The 7744-nt window shown below is 42.8% G+C and overlaps 1 long non-coding RNA gene across 1 annotated transcript; it reads left to right on the top strand.

The window, feature by feature from the left end:
• The first annotated feature begins 1752 nt into the window (after positions 1-1752).
• Positions 1753-7201, top strand: LOC139550970 (uncharacterized). The gene is made up of 3 exons (XR_011670167.1): positions 1753-2028; positions 4870-4984; positions 5153-7201. It is a non-coding gene; the product is annotated as an uncharacterized lncRNA (long non-coding RNA).
• Positions 7202-7744: the final 543 nt, after the last annotated feature.

Below are 7744 nucleotides of genomic sequence, written 5' to 3'. Positions count from 1 at the left end.
ATTATATGATTTGTTAAGACAAATTTTACTCCTGAACTAATTTAGTCTTGCCATTAACAAAGGGGCTGAATAACTTAAATCACCCCTTCAACCTAGTAATTATTTGTACCCTTAAAACCCCGTAGAGTCTATTGGTGCACTGGTGAGTCAATAAAGTCAAATAAAAATAAAAATCCCCATCCAAAATCTGTCAATCTAATTTTAGAGATATCTTTTCTTTTTCTTGTTGAGATATCTGCTTTTTTTTCAATCCACCGCATCCGCCTATGGCAGCCTTCCACGTCTGCGGTGGAAGGTGGCCGAGCTAAAGCAATGTTTGTCAGACCATGAGACATCCCGGAAATCGTTCTTCTCAAGAAAACATCTGTAGTGTCTGAACGGTTTGGCCTATGGAAAGGTGAGATTCTCCCAAAGACGATGGCGTTCTCCGTTTTGCTCTTCATCTACCACAAGTGTCACGAAACCTGTCTGATGGTAAACAGTACCGGTTTAAAAAAATGAACGGAAGTATGGAGGTAGTTTTGTGTGTACCCTAAAAAAGAGGTTCAATGTGTAAAACACACATATATATATATATTTCCTGAGCTTTCTTATATATCCTAGATATAGGACAGACACTTAAAAACCTTATTCCATAGGATTAATTTTGACTGTCTTTTTGGCCATTTATGAATGTGTTATTCAATGCATTTCTATGGGCTATAGTAGTAAAGGTCAAATTTTATATTTTATCAAATCATATTTGTTTTTTTGATACCTAAAGGGGTTCTAAAATTCCAAATCAAATAGCTAAATGGTCCATGGAATGACCAGTCAACAGCTTAGACTTTTACGAATTAAAATATCCCTTAACTCTGAGGTAAATTTTCCACTTGTCTTTAATGAGTTTCTCTCTATGTGATGATGGATATATTCAACATCATAGACACTTAAAACATTTAACTTCAAAGATGGGTTACTCTCAGTTGCTGGTTAATGCTATTTTACATCTATCTATTTGAATAACGTCTCTTGAATAGCAGCTAGCTGGGTTGTGTATTAGCCCTGGTCTCCAGAGAGCATTGGTCTCCCTGATGGGATGTCACCAATGCGAGACTGCAAGGCGGATCTCCCTCAATTAATCCACCATTAGATGCCACCGATTCACGACTCACTGCTTTTGGTAACTGTGTTGCTGCTCAAATCTAATTACTCTCTTCTCCACTCCTCCCCCTCCCTCCCTCCCTCCCTCCCTCCCTCCCTCCCTCCCTCCCTCCCTCCCTCCCTCCCTCCCTCCCTCCCTCCCTCCCTCCCTCCCTCTCTCTCACTCTCTTCCCCGAAGAACAAATGACGCTCCTCTGCTCCTAGAAGCCCTGTGGTTGGATGTTTTATGGCTCCCATTCTCTTTCTCTCCTCCTCTCTCTCTCCCTCTCTTTCTCCTCCTCTCTCGCTGTCTCTCCCTCAGTCTCTCAGTCCCTCTTTATCCGTCCGTGAGTTTGTTTGCCTTGGCGAGTGCAACAACTGGCTCCGATCAGTGACTTTCCTATCTTCTTGTTTTTATTAGATTTTTCCCCCCCTTATTAATGAGTGAGCTGTGCCTACGTTCTCTACCACCTACCATACTGGAAGAGTGCATCTCCGGGACTAGAAAGACTGGCTGGCTGGCTGGTTGGCTGGTTGCCTTACTGACTGTTTGACTGACAGACTCGGTGGGTCTTGGGTGCTTTGGGGCTGTGGCGTCCAGCATAGAGGCTGAAGATATACAGGGGGGGGGGGGGGGGGGGGGTTACGCCTGTTTCAATGCACCGGCGGCGGCAGTAGGAGCACATATTTTCCCTGTGCTCTGTCCTCTGTGCTCCCTGCTCTCACTAGCATGGTAAACCACATGAATCAAGCATGGAACGGGGCCGCACGGCGCCGTCGGCAGCAACTGCAGCCTTAACGATCCCAGTCTTCTCCTCGCAGGCGAGGCGGCGTCAGATGACTGACTCTCCGGCTTTGTGCACAGTGGAAGGGAAGCTCTCTCTCAGGAGGAACAGGAATTTAAGGGTAAGCCTACTTCAGCGGATGAGGGATTCATGCAGATTCACCATAACCTTCCCTTGAAATTCTATGATCATTTCTTTTGAGGGGAGATTTTTTTTCTTTATTATTATTATTATTGTTTTACATTTTGTGTCAGAGTGAAGCATGACGAGTGTGTAATCTTGTCATTGTCAGTGTCCGGTTTGGTGGATTGCTATGGATTTGTAAAGTGTGTGGTTAACCATTAACATATTCATGGCATTCTCCATTCTGCAATTAAAGGACAATCATTGCTTGACGGTGAGGTGACTTGTCAAGGAGCTACTGTCATGGTGTGTGTGTGTGTGTGTGTGTGTGTGTGTGTGTGTGTGTGTGTGTGTGTGTGTGTGTGTGTGTGTGTGTGTGTGTGTGTGTGTGTGTGTGTGTGTGTGTGTGTGTGTGTGTGTGTGTGTGTGTGTGTGTGTGTGTGTGTGTGTGTGTGTGTGTGTGTGTGTAATAGAGAGGCGGAAATTACCGACCAAAGACAAATCTGGAGAAAGACAACTCTTCTTTCTCCCCTCTCTCTGTCATTATTCCTCAATTTTACAGATTTTTGTGGCACCTGTTTTTTTTTGTATCGCTCTGTTTCTAGTATCACTCCCTAGCTGTCATTAGGCTCTTGTAGGCTGGTTACATTTAAGCTTTCAAGGCTTCAATAGTCCTATTTTACTACCACTGAAAATATTCAAATCATATCAAAGAGTAGTCCCTGTATCGTAACCCAGGTTGTCTGTTATATGGGCGTTTTGCCTTCTTTATGTCCCTGCCATACTCTGGTGTAGCTGTAGATGGCTGCTACAGTACTGTAGCGGAGCTGTAGCGGAGCTGTCCACAGAGGTGGTGCTGAAATCTGCTCCTCTATTTGCTCTCTCTGTCTGCTTTCTCTCAGTGTTGTCTCAGTAGAAGGGCTGTGGTAGGATGTGATCATCCCTAGTATGAACACCGCACTGGAGAAAGACAAGTCAGAGAGCAGTAGGGGCTCTGTTAGTAATATAACTTCTCTAGTATCAGGCGTATTATGGGAATCAATGTAGGGACAGAGTTGGTAGAACACACATCCATTATAGGTTCGCTTTTGGGTTGTTTGAACAAGAAAAAAAAAGAGTTGTTTGCATAAGCTGACATGTGTATTAGTTTGATGGGACAGCTGTCGGTATCTCAGGTTTTTATTGGTGTTTCTGTGTATGGTGGTTCCTATTTGCAGTGCTTCTGTGCTCAATGGAGCATATGACTGTGTTTGAGTTTAAATGTAAAGTATAGCTATTACTGGTCTCAGGGTTGCAATGTTGCTGACATTAATTAAAGGTGTTCTTGTTGTCAACTGCAGGTAGATGACCCTAACGTTCGAGTTTCAATGATACAGTACAATTACCGGATTACGAAATGGGAAAGAGCTTTAAACTTTTTTCATTTTAAAGCTGCATATTTCTTTCAACGTTAAATAATTTTAGAGTGTGTGTGTGTGTGTGTGTGCGTGAGCGTGTGCGTGTGTGTGTGTGTGTGTGTGTGTGTGTGTGTGTGTGTGTGTGTGTGTGTGTGTGTGTGTGTGTGTGTGTGTGTGTGTGTGTGTGTGTGTGTGTGTGTGTGTGTGTGTGTGTGAGTGAGAACTGGTCAAATGTCCAGTTGACATGGTAATTAATACATGTCCAAGAGCGGTAGTGTTCATTTGGGGTTTTAGTCTGTTCAATTGCTTCACACAGCCACGTCTTGTGTTTTAGTTTCACACAAAATGGTAGGCGGGGCACATACAGTATTATCTCAGCAAATGCTTTAAAGTATTACTATTTATCAAGTAGACAGTTGTACTAATCATAAATGTTCAAATTGCCCTTTCTCTTTTTTTGGGACAGAAACAAGAGATGCATAATTGTACATATCCACTCAACAGTAATGATACTGTTCAACAACAGAACAAAAAAAGATATCCAAAAACACATGCTGTGCACTGTCAAATCACAGGAGCAGACACAGCCTGAGTGAATTCCATTCACACATTCACGCAGTACATTCACACGGTAAATTTTGAAACACACACACACACACACACACACACACACACACACACACACACACACACACACACACACACACACACACACACACACACACACACACACACACACACACACACACACACACACACACACACACACACACACACACACACACACACACACACACACACACACACACACACACACATGCCTCCCCTCTGTCATTTGGCCACAGAAAGCCTCTGCCCCCCTCAGAAAATGAGAGCTCTAATAACAGTCATTGTTCCTGTTTCTGACAGCCTTCATTGCAGGGCCATCCCTTTTTTTCCTCCTTTTTTTCCCAAACGATCTGTAATTTGCCTCCTGCTGCTAATGGATTTCTCCTCTATGCCTGTCTTTTGTGCAATATGCGTGTGTGTGCGTTCATGTGTGCATGTGTGTGTGTCTGCGTGTTCTTTGGTGTGTGTGTGCATTTCTGTGTGTGTGTGTGTGTGTGTGTGTGTGTGTGTGTGTGTGTGTGTGTGTGTGTGTGTGTGTGTGTGTGTGTGTGTGTGTGTGTGTGTGTGTGTGTGTGTGTGTGTGTGTGTGTGTGTGTGTGTGTGTGTGTGTGTGTGTGTGTGTGTGTGTGTATGTGTACTTGAATGTAGTGGGGCTAGAGCACAGTTGACTATTAATGAAGCTGGCAATCGTGATGTTAAAGGCGGGGTTGAAAGGCCATGGTTTCCATAGCAAGCCCTCAAAACATTTGCCACTCATTTATCCAGTTGTGTTTATTTACTTATTTGTTCATGCATGTTTGTTTATCTAACTGGCATTTTTCTTTTTGTTCCAGGGCTCTCATTTTGCTTGGATTTGCGTCAGTAAAAGCTGATTGCCCAGTGCCACAGAGGAGTGTAATCGAATGAAGGGAATTCCGAGGAGAAGAAAGGTCTGATTGGTGCCTGCAGGTAAGCTCCACTAATGAGACATCAACTTCCTAGTTCCTCCCTCTGTACACACACACACACACACATACACGTGAATATACACATAGAAACACACCCGTCCAGGCACACTCACCCCTCCCATCACAGCACCGGTTCACAAATGCACAGTGTCTTCATTTCTGTTTGCAGAACACATCTGACATGGAGGGCCCCACCTGCCCCATCCTCGGGGAGCAGGCTATCTTCAATCAATAACTCAACTCATAGAGAACATGACATCACTCAGACTCACACTACTATTGAGGACCTCTTGAGTTCCCCTGCTGCTGTCCCCAATGCCCTCTCTTCTCTTCCTCCCCCTCCTATGTGACTCTCTTCGGTGACGGGTATTCTTGGGTGGATAATACGGATCACGTTGTTATTGCTTAAGAATACGCGTAGTTGAGGAGAGTCCTCTCGACACTGACTTGGAGGAGCTAAAGGAGCTAACGTCCTGCTGCATGAGCCAAAGTAGAGCCAGGATGACTGCCTGGTTTCCATATCCAGGACCATTTATCAAGCAACTAGACAGATTAACAAAGCCTAATTACTTTACTGGGCTTTCAGCTACGCTTTCCAGCCAGAGAGAGAGAGAGAGAGAGAGGGAGAGAGAGAGAGAGGGAGAGAGAGAGAGAGAGAGAGAGAGAGAGAGAGAGAGAGAGAGAGAGAGAGAGAGAGAGAGAGAGAGAGAGAGAGAGAGAGAGAGAGAGAGAGAGAGAGAGAGAGAGAGAGAGAGAGAGAGAGAGAGAGAGAGAGAGAGAGAGAGAGAGAGAGATATTAAACTCTTACAGTTACCTCTCCCAGGATGTTTTTTCGCAGTAGGCTATATCGTATTATTGTGCACTGTAATATGATTTGATTAACCATTCTGACGAATGTTGTGTCTTCTGTGTATCGACTCCACCAGTGTTTATTTATTATTTAGCATTTTGTACAATTTGTTCATTTTGGCTTCCGGATGAAACAGGCTATTATGTTCGTTTTCACTTCAGGGAGTCGTGTCTTGTACTACAGGCTTGCTTGGTGCAGTAATGTACATTTGTATTGGTCTTAAAAATACAAAAGGCCTCCTACGCAACATTTAGCTTGCATACAAATAGATTTTGTGGTAACACGGTTTCTGGCCTCAGGACTACTGCCCAGAGATGGCCATATTGCCTGCGGATACCTCATTGAGAGTGAAAGAGTAAATTGGGAGAATATGTTAGGAGAATGAAAAACTATGAAGGAGTAACTGAATTTGAACCCAAAATATGTATATTATACCTCAGTCCTGTGTATCAATACTAAAGGGAATTCCATGACAGAGAGCTGGTTGTTAGTGATCACAGAGTAAATATCAATACTCAGAGAAACTGCACTGGCACATTTCATTTATTCCACAATCTTGCGCCATACAGGCCGTCCCTCTGAAGATAAATTCTGCAAGCCCAGTAACATCATTCCCTGACTTAATGTGTTTGCGACAAAGGGACATTCTCATCCAAAATGATTTGCACATCAAGAAGAGTCATTACGTTTTAATGGTGTCAGGAAATGACCCTCTCTTAGCTTACGCTGGTGGAAATCAATGAGGCCTGCATTACAGTGTTATTGTGACGGTCATTTTCTGCTGAATCATGCTGTTTAATTTCTTGCCCTTCGACAAATCATCCACCGACTTATCAATTTGGCCAGAGAGCTTACGTTTGATTGCATTAGATGAGATCAAATAAAATAAAATAAATAATTGAAGTTCCTCTAAAAATGCTACCATGAGATCTCTTGAGTCTGCTATGAATCTAATGTTCCTATCAATCTCAAGCTTATCTAAGACTGAAAGGAGAAGGCAAATAAATGTCTGCTCTAGCCTCTATTGAATCTATTTGTACTGTCATAATTGGATCCTACCAGTAGGGGAGCCCTGTAGCTCACAGTCAGACAATGAACTCAATGAACTGTTTTAAAAGGAGAATTACTTTATCAGCGCTACCTATGATTTTACACTGTTAGCAAAGCTGTGTGTTTGGCAGTACAAATGGGCATGCTTTTGACAATCTGTTAATTCAGTTTATGACATTTTGAACATAATTTCCTCATCAGACATTTTCGTTAATTGACTGTATCTATTTTTATGGCATGTTGAAAACCCAGACAATCTGTAAAATCGTGTGGTCCGAAAACAATATAACAAACAATAAACAAACAATTTCAAATATGTGACAGGTTATGTGATTTTATCATGTTAATAATGTCCATCATTTTTTTTTTTTTATCTCTGTAATATAAAACAAATGAGAGGATATTCATTCAATCTCAATTGCGATGCCTTTGGAGTGTTATGGCTAAATCTGATCCCAGGACACTTTGATGTTTACTCTTCAATTATTCCCCTGTGATTGTCTGACTGGCTGCTCTCTCTCCTCCAGGAGAATAATGTCGTCTCCACACATAAGCTCCCCTTAATCGATAGACAATTCCTCTCGATTAGCAAGGCACCATTTCCTCCGCAGTGGCCAGACAAAGATAAAGACTTTGGCAGTTTTTTTTGAGGGGTGTTTAAACTGTTAGTCGTAGAACCAGAACCCTAGTTTGGTAACTAAGATGTGTTGCAATTTTAAAAGAGTTAGTTATGCCTGGCTAGATTTAACAATGCATTGCAAATGGAGGACTTCAGAGACTTTCCAAGCAAAGGCTAACACACAGACTTTAACAATGACACAGTGTAACGCACCACGCCTAAATCATACACCAGATAGATCA

Source organism: Salvelinus alpinus, chromosome 23, assembly GCF_045679555.1.
Source record: "Salvelinus alpinus chromosome 23, SLU_Salpinus.1, whole genome shotgun sequence".
Taxonomy (NCBI): domain Eukaryota; kingdom Metazoa; phylum Chordata; class Actinopteri; order Salmoniformes; family Salmonidae; genus Salvelinus; species Salvelinus alpinus.
This window is presented reverse-complemented; position numbering and strand designations above follow the sequence as displayed.